This window comes from Misgurnus anguillicaudatus, chromosome 21, assembly GCF_027580225.2.
Source record: "Misgurnus anguillicaudatus chromosome 21, ASM2758022v2, whole genome shotgun sequence".
Lineage (NCBI taxonomy): Eukaryota > Metazoa > Chordata > Actinopteri > Cypriniformes > Cobitidae > Misgurnus > Misgurnus anguillicaudatus.
In genome coordinates this window covers 62,549,165-62,560,373 of record NC_073357.2, presented here as the reverse complement: position 1 = coordinate 62,560,373, position 11,209 = coordinate 62,549,165, and the positions used below count along the sequence as shown (strand labels likewise).

At 35.0% G+C, this 11,209-nt stretch overlaps 1 long non-coding RNA gene across 1 annotated transcript; it reads left to right on the top strand.

Annotated features, from left to right (window-relative positions):
- Nucleotides 1–3,524: 3,524 nt before the first annotated feature.
- On the top strand, nucleotides 3,525–9,529 carry LOC129439701 (uncharacterized). The gene is made up of 4 exons (XR_012360095.1): nucleotides 3,525–3,835; nucleotides 8,956–9,095; nucleotides 9,239–9,321; nucleotides 9,438–9,529. It is a non-coding gene; the product is annotated as an uncharacterized lncRNA (long non-coding RNA).
- Nucleotides 9,530–11,209: the final 1,680 nt, after the last annotated feature.

The following is an 11,209-nucleotide window of genomic DNA, read 5'->3' as shown; positions in this document are numbered from 1 at the left end:
GAAAAGAAAGGAGAATGGATCTTGTGTTCAAATAATCTGTAGGCTATTTTGGTGAGTTTAAGGCATTGTGTTTAATAAGTAAATAGTATTTGTAAAATGTACATTTTGTAAATATCACTTATAATAGTAAACATGTGAATAACTCTTTGCATTATCTTTAAATAGACTGTCAACAAAGTAATTTGTTATACTTTTGATTCTTCAAAACTTTTCAAGAATCATTTATGCGATTTCTTTTGCAAAAACAAAAAGAGACCACCTTCATTTCAAATACCTTTCAAACAGGTCTCTGTATAATGTAAAGAGAAAAGAAGTATAGGCCCATTTTTGAAGACCACCCTGGATTGTTTATACATTATTTATATTTTTTTGACCCAGAGAAGCATTCCTTTTTCTTATTTTTTCTAAATTGTTTGACTAGGTCTCTGTATAATATTCACTGCGTCTCATTTTCTAGTGTCTTTTTTAATACAGTAAAATTAGACTGTTGTAAAATACAGTGATTTCTATTTTACCTTGCAATTTAACGGTTGATGTGTTTCTATTGCCCTGGCGTCATAATGCTAGTATTACGAGATGGATTAATTCATGTAGGACATCACTGAAGGCCTAGGTGTGAAATGCGGGTACCGCCACTGGTAAATTATCACAGATGTGTTTTTATATCTCCACACTGACTGATCAACTGTCTTTAAATTTTATTTTTAGAGAATTTAGCACGTAGAGGAACTGCAATACAATCATCCACATATTTCTCATGGATAGCTCAATATGCTATAGATGGTTTAAGATATGGACCAGGTGAAGCTGCACACTGCTCTATGACAGGATATGAATTGAGTCCATGGTGGAGGTTGGATCTCTTGGATTATTATGAGATTAGTACAGTAGTCATCACTGCTAGATCAGATGGTGCTCCTCAGCAAACCAATGGAGCAGAGATTCGTATTGGAAACTCCACTGTAAACAATGGAACCAACAATCCCAGGTAAAGTAATTCATGACACCATCCAATATCATATATACAATCAGAATATATCTCTAGAGATTAACTGATTATCTCTCATTCTAGATGTGCTGTAACTTCAGGTTTTCAACTTGGTCAAACTATCAGTTACTCATGTGGTGTAATGGTGGGACGTTATATAACTCTGGTCATGACTGGACATAGATATACTCTCTCTCTCTGTGAGGTTGAGGTCTATGATACAGGTAAGACTTCATATGCAGAAATAAGGCTTGACCGTGTTTTTTTTTTGTGATAACAACATGCTGCCTGTACATTATCCTGGTTATTACATGGCTATTTATCTCATAAGTAAGGTAAGGAACGTTAAATACTGATTTTAAAATATTTGATTTGCTCATTTAAAATGAATGCAGACCTTCTGCAAGAAAAACCTGTTTACTTTCGATTTTGACATAAGAAATTCAAACAAACACGCTATTTGGTTTAACCATTTGTAAATATAATGTCATATATGTTATTAAAAGACATATATACATTTATATTTAATTTTCAATTCAAAAGCTTTATTGTCTAACCCCACAGGGGTAGAAGATTGTCTTTAGACAAGGCTCATGAAAAAAACACAATTAATTAATGAAATAATAATTAATTAAAATATAAATGGCTGTTGGAACAAATGTCCTCTTATACTTAGCCGTTTTAATCAATGGTACTTTGTACTGTCTGCCTGAAGGATAGCCTACTGGTAATGAATTATAAAGGGGGTGAGAAGTATCTGCCAAAATAGTGCAGGTTTTTCTTTGTACTGCAATCATGTAAAGATCAGACTTGTTTCTCCCCAATTTTTCCAGCCATATTTACAATCCTTAAAAGTTTGTTCTAACATTTAACAGTAAGAGAATTAAACCAGGAAACATTATTTAACATAAGCACAGACTCAATGAGTGATTTGTACACCACTATCAACATATCTTTCTCAATGTTAAAACTTCTCAATTTTCTCAATAAGCCTAGACGTTGATATGCTTTCTTAAAAAGACTGTCTGAATGCTTTTCAAAATTAAACTGGGAGTCAATTTCTGTACCCAGATATTAAAAGATCCAACCTGTTCTACCACCTCACCATTTAGTAACAAAGAGTTGAAATTGGATTTGTGTGATATAGCGCTGTATCATAACGACTGTGATTGCATCTCTGGCCTAATCACACTTGAACCATATTGCTTTATTAAATTACAGGAAGTATTCAAAATGCTGTTTTGAGTCCTTAAGACGGTTCGGTTATTTACGGGTTTGACAACCGCATTCCATAACCGACTTCACACCCGTAACTTTTCGGGTTTCACAACCGTATTTACAGAGAAGCTGTGTCGTGTGAACGGAATCGCACTGGACAACCAGTTGTCTGTCATGTCATTCGTTGCACTTTGTGTTAAGATAACGTTGCAGTGCATGAAAATGACTGCAAACTACGCAGCAGAATTGCTCCATAAGGTTAATGTGATAATATATTACCTTCATAGACGCCACAGAACATACTACATTATGCATAAAATTGCGTGCAGCCCAGTAAGATATATAAAGTTTAAACCTTAAAAGTGGACGATTAATATAATGTTAAGTGTAAAATAAAAATGATATAAAAATTAGCTGTTTATTTACTCACCTTTTATCTTCAGTGAAGCAATAAAGAAGATATTTTGCAAAAAACCCATCTGTGATTCATATGCAAGGCAAAAGATGCGTCACTTTGAGAGGTCAAAAAGCAGATATATCTAATACAAAAGTAATCTCCGTGACTCCTGGTGACATTTTCTGCTGCTTGTGAAGCAAATCGGTCGGTTTTTGCATCATATTGAACGTTATTTACAACGTTATTAGCGTCCATACAGAACTGTGGCAACATATAAAGTGCGCTTTTTACACTCCCGCTCTCTAGGTGGCGCTAAGAGGCTGGTTTTGGCTGCGGTTGGTAAATCATACTCACTGCACCACCTACAGAGCAGGGGCGTATGCTCACTTCCTATTTGGCTGCGTTAATGCTTTAAATAAAGTTCACTTTCTTGCAAAAATGGATCGATTTGCTTCACAAGTCATTATGATTACTTTTGTATTGGATATATCTGCTTTGGTAAACATGCAGTTGCTGAAACTGATTTAATGTTCATTCATTCTGGAAATTAAAACTTTAATAAGGAACCACCCTTGTTTATTTTTCTCTGCACAATGGTAAGCGTTAAACCAGCCAGCTGTTTTTGTTAATTAAATAAATAAAGTTTTGCCCATTGCATAAATAATACTTTTTTTTATATTTTCGTCCGTCACTATGGTTACAGGTGCCGCGTGTAACTAGAATACGGGTTTGAGGTCGGTTGCTCGTTCATACAGGCAGTGTTCTATTTGTGTCCTTAATTTTCTGTGTGAACACACAAATTTTGTCATGTGAACGCACCCTTAGAGTTTTTTCTTGATACTTATAAAATCATGCAATCATTTTTCATTTTTTAATGCTAGAAACATTTATCAGGTTAAGGTATGTGTAAATGTATGACCTCATGTGTGATCCACTGATTTAAACATCTTTTTTTTAGAGAATATAGCACGTAAAGGAACGGTTATACAGCCATCAACATTTTACCCTAGGGTAGCTGAAAACGCCATAGATGGTATAAGATATGGATCCGTTGAAGCCTATTGCTCCACAACCGGACTTGAAGCTACACCATGGTGGAGGTTGGATCTCCTGGATTATTATACTAGTACAATAATCATCACTGCTAGATCAGATGCTTATTTTGGTGAAACCAATGGAGCAGAGATTCGGATTGGAGACTCACTGGAAAACAATGGAAACAACAATCCCAGGTAAAGTTATTCATAAAATCAGTTTATTAACACAATATGAACATTTTTGCATGAAAATATCAGAGGGTTATATATTTTGTTTACATGCATATGTACATGTTTTCAGCAATGTTTGAATCCAGAGAAATTAGCATATTTAACACTTTAAAATGTCCCTCCTTCATCCATTGTCAATGGTGTCATATCCGGTTATCATTGCTCTCCACTTGACTTCACGTGGCGCCACAGACCGATCAGCATCTGACATCAAAGTACCGCGAGGATGCTGTTGAGTCCTGGCTGCTTTCATCATACTTTGATGTCAAATGCTGAAGACAATAACTCCAATCATGTCCCTTTAGCACTACATTATAAACCCCTTAACTCCCTGGGGTCCAAAAACACGGCGCCGCGTTTTGACGTGTTATCATAGCAGAATCAACTTAAAATACTCCATCATTAACAATCATACACTTACGTGTTTGACATCATTTGGAACTTTGAAGGGTCTTCTTTAATATGTTAACATTTACAATAACAACACATCTTTGTGTTTTTGTCAAATAAAGAAAATAAACAGGGTGCGCATTCAGACATTTCTGACAAAAATCTGTTAAAACTCCATGAATACTCATCACACAAACATGATACATATCCAAATAAAGCCTGAAATGTCTACTTTTAAACAAGCTAATTATAATCGAAAACATCAGGCGGTACGCGCTGTTCACATGGTAATGAACAGACAAACAGTTCAAACAATAACAAACAAAACGTAAAGTTTGATCAGATTTAAAGATTTTACCACATGGTTGGATGATAAACTTCATACACATACGTGAGGAAGATCTTCATTTATGTCTGGACATTGAGGAAGAGAAATGTTAATTCTATCATTACCTAAGAAGAAGAACAATGGAAGACGCACTGGAGGAGAATATATTCCTGAAGTAAGTAATTTATACTCATTTATATTTGCTATCATGTAATATGCTTATGGCTTGTGCAGTTCAGCCTACATAAGCGACCTCAACAGACTGCACGCTTCAGATTGAAAAACTTTCGCATTGTTTACAAATGAGGACGGGTGAAGTCACGTAATGGCGGATAACTGTTACATGCCGTACAGTGTTAGACACAGTAATTCACTTTCGTATCCTTCATGGCAACTTTGAGCAAGGCTGCACTGCAGGATCTTTTAAATGTGTGTGCTTTACATGCGACACCGTTTTTTACGAGCGCCATGTTGTGTACACGGAGACATGAGTACTCGCGCACATGGACGCCATATGCGATGTGTTTTTAAAGTTCATACACACTTACAGAAACGCATTAAAACATTGTTAAAAACAGAAGCTAGACGATCAGTGGTATTGACCCATCAGTTATGTATGTAAGGGTATTTCTGTGGACAATTTATGCTAACAGCTGTTTATAACTCTCTTACAGGTCTGCATCCCTCTCATCAGTACAAAACTATAAAGTGGTAAAACATATTCACACTTTTTGGACAAAAAGTTATATGGTAACATGAGCCACATGAAGTTTACAGCTCTGTTGTGTATCAGTTTCTTAGTTTATACAAGTTAAGTTTTTGAATAGGGTTTGTTTCCAAATAAACTGAAAATGTCCTACTGACCTTCATTTCTATTTTGATTATATTGTTAACTTCTTAATAAACCTCAAACAAACGTGTATATATTCCTTCCTTCATCATCCTGGTGAATGGCAGCAGATTTTTCTTAAGAATCTCCCAGTAAAGTGCGTGGCTGGTTGATTTATTTTGATTGATTTATTTATTTGTTTGTTTATTTGTACAGGGACAACGCACAACAACAGTGTTGTGCCAGAGTTAGCTATAATAGAGCTCATTTGCATCTGCAGTCCCTGGCCAGGATGTTGTTACAGAATTACAATATTAAAAGACAAACAATACAATACATACAACACATACATTATCAAATTATACTACATTAAAATACAAACCCAAGGCAATGGTCATATATCTGATTTTCTCTGTGTATGTTTTTGATGATGTTGCTTCCACTTGTGGTTAATGGCCATAATGGTGCTTACAGGAAGATTCAGAAATTTTAAAATACAGTATAACTGTATCCTATTCCATCAATATGTTGTCTTGGTGCTCTATTAGTGTTCTTTGCTATTACCCACCATGAGATGTTTCTTGTGTGACACCTTGGTAACAAAAATAACATTTTTAGCTCATCAATTTACTAACCCAGCTGATAATAATTTGCACAGATATGTAATATATATATATATACTTTCTAAATACTTATGGATTTCAGCTGGTTCCTTACTTTATTCCTATGTCATTTAACTTTATTGTGCATAACTTTATTTATGGACTTTAATGTTGTGAATTCTTTATATGTGTGTATTTCTTGAGTGTATACGGATGTCTGGTGAACATTTCATGTGAAGAACCGCATTTGAAATATGTGTTGACGCATTCAATACTTATCTATTATAAAAATTTCAATTAACATAAAAATAAAGTTTGAATTAACTCTTTCCCCGCCATTGACAAATGATCAATTAAGAGAAAACACTTCCTGCCAATAATGCTTTCCTGATGGGTTTTTATGGTAATCTAGTGCATCCACTAGATGGCGCTCTTACCCAATTTATAAAAATAACTGTAGCAAAAATTAATTTTACAAATTTTAAACTCTGTGTATGTTTTGATAATCATTCTGAATCTGATCTCTGGTAAATTACAAAAATGCCATTATTTCTGCTTTTTGCTCAAAATTTTGTATTTTTTAAGAAACCTACCCATATTAGAGAGGTTATAAAAAAAGAACAAATAAAGATAGGAAGAAACATTTTTTCCAGTTTTGTTTGTTTGTTTGAAAGCAGAGGGTCTGTTATTTCATTTGATATATTTGTATGTTTATATATTTAAAGAAGAACATTTTCCTGGAAGGCATTTTCTGAAACTTTTGTGAAAATCGCAAAAAAATACTAGCTGGCAACTTAAAAAAAGGCTAGCAGGGAATGTGTTAAAATGTGCTTTTGTGAATTCTTGTGAAAATAGACATTTTTAAACTGTAATTCTGTGTATGTCTATATATCAAGGTTGCACACTCACCCGAAAACGTACAAACAAATATTATTTTATATGTTTAGTTACTAGAGTATTGGGATCACTAGACGAGGGCTTAATGTAGGCTACTTATTTTTTTTTTGAAAACATAATTTTAACAAAATCGACAATTATACTTTATTTTGCCTCTAGCTCAAAATTAGACAGAGCACATTCTGACTTTAGACAGCATTGGTCACATATGCTAACTTTGCTGACAGACACAATAAAATTTAAGGTGATGTACAGCATTCAATACAGTGCTGCATAGCACATAGACGCAAGCAATAAAGGGCTTTGAAAATGAGAAGTGTGTTGTCCATGCATATTAGTAACAAGAAGAATCAATTTATGTCTTGTTAATAAAAAAAAATTATTATCATTATTAGATAGCTATTTACAGTTATGTTTACAGTTATTTTTAAATATATTATAATATTAAATACTAAATTTTAGGGTTGTAACGGTACGCAAAAATGACGGTTCGGTGCGTACCTTGGCTTTGAAGCCACGATTCAGTTCATTTTCGTTACAGTAAGGGGAAAACTGCTAACGTTAAACTGCAGGTTGTTAATTACTATAAACTTTTTTTAACAATGTATTTACACTTTTTTAAACACTTTTTATTAAAATATAATAAATAAAATATATATAAAATAAAAAAGAATATTAAATAGAATACTGCTGCAAAGTTCTCCACTAAATAACATACTTTTTTACATTATTTTATAACAGTATGTAACTCTTTTCTTAACCTTCTCTTAAACTTTTTCTACTTAAACCTTGCACTAAACTAACAAATTCAATTCCTGAATACATTTATGAACTATTAGCTTACATTTTTGCCACCAAAAAAATGTTTCTGTTTTGATTTATTTTGGATTGTTTAACTCACAGTATTGAATTGATTATGTACCATCTCTGTATAAAATAATATAACTGCTCTTAAACAGCATAGCAAGCAACATGATGATATACTTATTATACTCATATTGAGATGAGTGAGTTGCATACATATCCATCTTTTATCTTTTGCACGTTTCTCCTAATCTTTGCTTGTGTCGCCAATGTAAGCTGTGACTAACGAACCCCTCTGCAGCTGAGTAAACCCGGGTTACAGCTCTTCTCTGTCCCGACCAGATTAACTGTTCGCATTGTGACAATGATATGATTGACATGAGGTGCAGATGAAAAATCTGATCACGTATTCCGTTGTTCTCGCTGTCACAGAAAGCGCGACTCATGATTGCGTAGCAATAAAAGACGCGCAACCTCTCACGCACTTTTGAAAGAACAAAACAGTGTGTTGACACGCGTTTAACACGCGCTCTATGACGTGACACGTAAGCGGCCCCGTAAACGTTTACATCAATAATCAAACAAATATACAACTAAGTAAATAAAAATCTTTCTGCGGGCCGAATTATGTCATATGTTTGACAGAAGACTTGCGCTGAACGTGTAGACTTCCACCACTTAATATGTTCGTGTGGAAACACGAAAATTACCTATGTTCCGCACACAAAATATTGCATTCTGCCATTCGGTGCACATGTGCACCGTGCCGAAAGCCCTGTCCCAAAACGCTCTGGTATGAATACACGTACCGTTACACCCCTACTAAATTTCATGTAATTTGATACACTTACAGTTGAAGCCCCACCCACTTCTGGTTCCATCAGAATACAAAACAAATAATTTTGAGATTAATACAGATACAAATACTGACTCCACGGCACACCCATATACACAACTTCTTCAAGCTACGCCTTTGTTATTGTTTAATTGTGACATCTGGCAGCCAAAAATTGCATATTGTGACTATATTAATTGGTTAGTTCCTATCCTTGATTCTGATTGGTCAATTTATTCATGATAAAACATGGCTATGATCACTTCACCCAACAGTTCTAACAGTAACAATACTTATTCACAATACAGCACAGCTTCCCGTACATCATTGCTTACTTATTGCATACACATTAATTTATTTAAAGACTTCCAGAGATTGATTGATTTTCTCTTTGTCTAGATGTGGTGTAGTATCTGGTCTTACTGCCAGTGCCAGTACCTTCAGTTATTCGTGTGATGGAATGGAGGGACGTTATGTGAATGTGATCCTACCTGGAACTGGTTATCTCACTGTGTGTGAGGTGGAGGTCTATGGAAAACGTAATTTCTGATACATAATTCTCTACAGTTAGATGAGATTTTTTTCCATAAATGGTCTGATTTTCATTTATTTGTTTTGCTCTCTTGTAAAGTTTTGGTTGAATATGTATATGATTGTTGAGTTTGTGTTTGTTGTGTTTTAGGTGTTTTAAGAAAAAGCATTTTGAGACTGAAATTTCTCTCCCGTGTTGATGCAGCGGCTCTGAGCGACAAAATCCTCTCTCAGGTTAGAGAAACCGTGAGAAGGTCTTCAAGTACAAAAAAACGTGTTATTAAAAATAGATCTGATACTATAAGTGTGTTAAATGTGAATAAATCAATGTGTGTATTGATGAATTTTAGCTGCAGTCTGCTCTGTCATTATACATCTCTGATTTTAAACTGTCCTGGACACAACGCCCTTTTAAAGAGAAGGCAAAACAACAGAATACAGGCAAGTATAAAGTCATTTTAAAACTATTTACATTAAGTTATTTACGTTACAATACAGAATTATGACATTACACACTAATCAGCTTTTAAAGGTATTACGGAGGATTTTCTTTTTACGGGTGGTCATCCTAGTTGTCAATCATTCTGATGATATGTTTACGTAAGGCCGTTGTACGTGCTTGTCCCAAGGTTCAGGTGTCTGTTTGAGAAACTATGCTGCTGTGTTACATAGGAGAGTGAGCAGAACGTCACCGTAGTGCAAGGACATGCAGGGTGGCAGTTGCATACTGTGTTTGAGAAAGTATGCTGCTGTATAACGCAGGAGTGTGGGCAAAACGTCAACATAATTGTATCCAGTATGAAATATGTAAAATACTGTGATTTATTGAATCCATGTGTTTCATTTACAGGTCAATGTTAAATCACCCTGAAAAAGACTGACTGTATATAAAGGTATATTTATTTTATATTCACTAGTTTGCTGTCACAGTCATTATTGCTTCTGTACGTTTGATAAAAAGCGTTTGTCTAAATGTTCTGTGTACACGTTACAGTTACTTCATTTAGTTTAAAAATATGGGGATAATTTTACTGTATGTTCTTTGTAATGTAATTTTATTTATTGATAACTGATGATAATATTAGTATTTTGGGGTTTGTATTATGTGCAGTTAATATTTGTATCACATACAGATGAAGTGATTTTACAAAAGTTCATCTGCTGCCTTAAAAATGTGAGTTAAATATACTTGAAGATATGTTTGTTTCAACTCGCAAGTAGTTAAGAAAATGTGTAACTTTATGTTTAACTTTTTGGGAACTTACAAACATAAGTTTAATATCTAAAACTTTCCATGATTATTTAAATTAAATCGAAAGAGTAAGTAGACTACACATAATTTAATGAGGCTTTCATGTTTTACAGTGCACATTCTCTTTTAATTTTTTAACAAAATCATAAATTTTATTACTGTTTTGGGCTTTGCAGTTTTTTCAATCAGATAATTAATAAAACAATTGAAAGATATAGTCTGCATATAGTCGTTGTGGTGTGATCAAGAATAATGTTATATGCCTGGACACTGGGGGGCAGTAAAGGAGCTTCCTAGGAGTACAGGGAAAGTTCGTTTGTAAATAAAAGCACAGAGCAGCGCTATGCTCAGGTCGAAAAAGAGGCGCTGGCACTGACCTGGGCATGCGAACGATTCAGTGACTTCATCACCGGCCTTCATTTTGAGTTAGAGACAGATCACAAACCCCTCGTGAGCCTGCTGGGCAGTCAAGCGCTGGATTCCCTTCCACCTAGAATACAAAGATTCAGGATGAGACTCATGAGGTACAGGTACACGATCAGGCACGTCCCAGGGAAAAGCCTCACTACAGCAGACACCCTGTCACGAGTGCCGCTGAAGCATGGCGAGACTGATGGTGATGGCTTGATGGAGGAAACAAACATTTATGTCGACTCTGTGATTGCAAATTTACCAGCAAGTGAAACCTACCTATCTGACCTGCGGGATCAGCTACGGACAGACAGCGTGTGTGCCGAAGTGATGAAATACTGCATCAAAGGATGGCCAGACCGCAGTAGATTGGATGCTCTGGTAAGACCCTACTGGACTGAAAGATCTGTTCTCAGCACTCACAATGGGCTGTTATTGCGGGGTACTAGGCTAGTTATC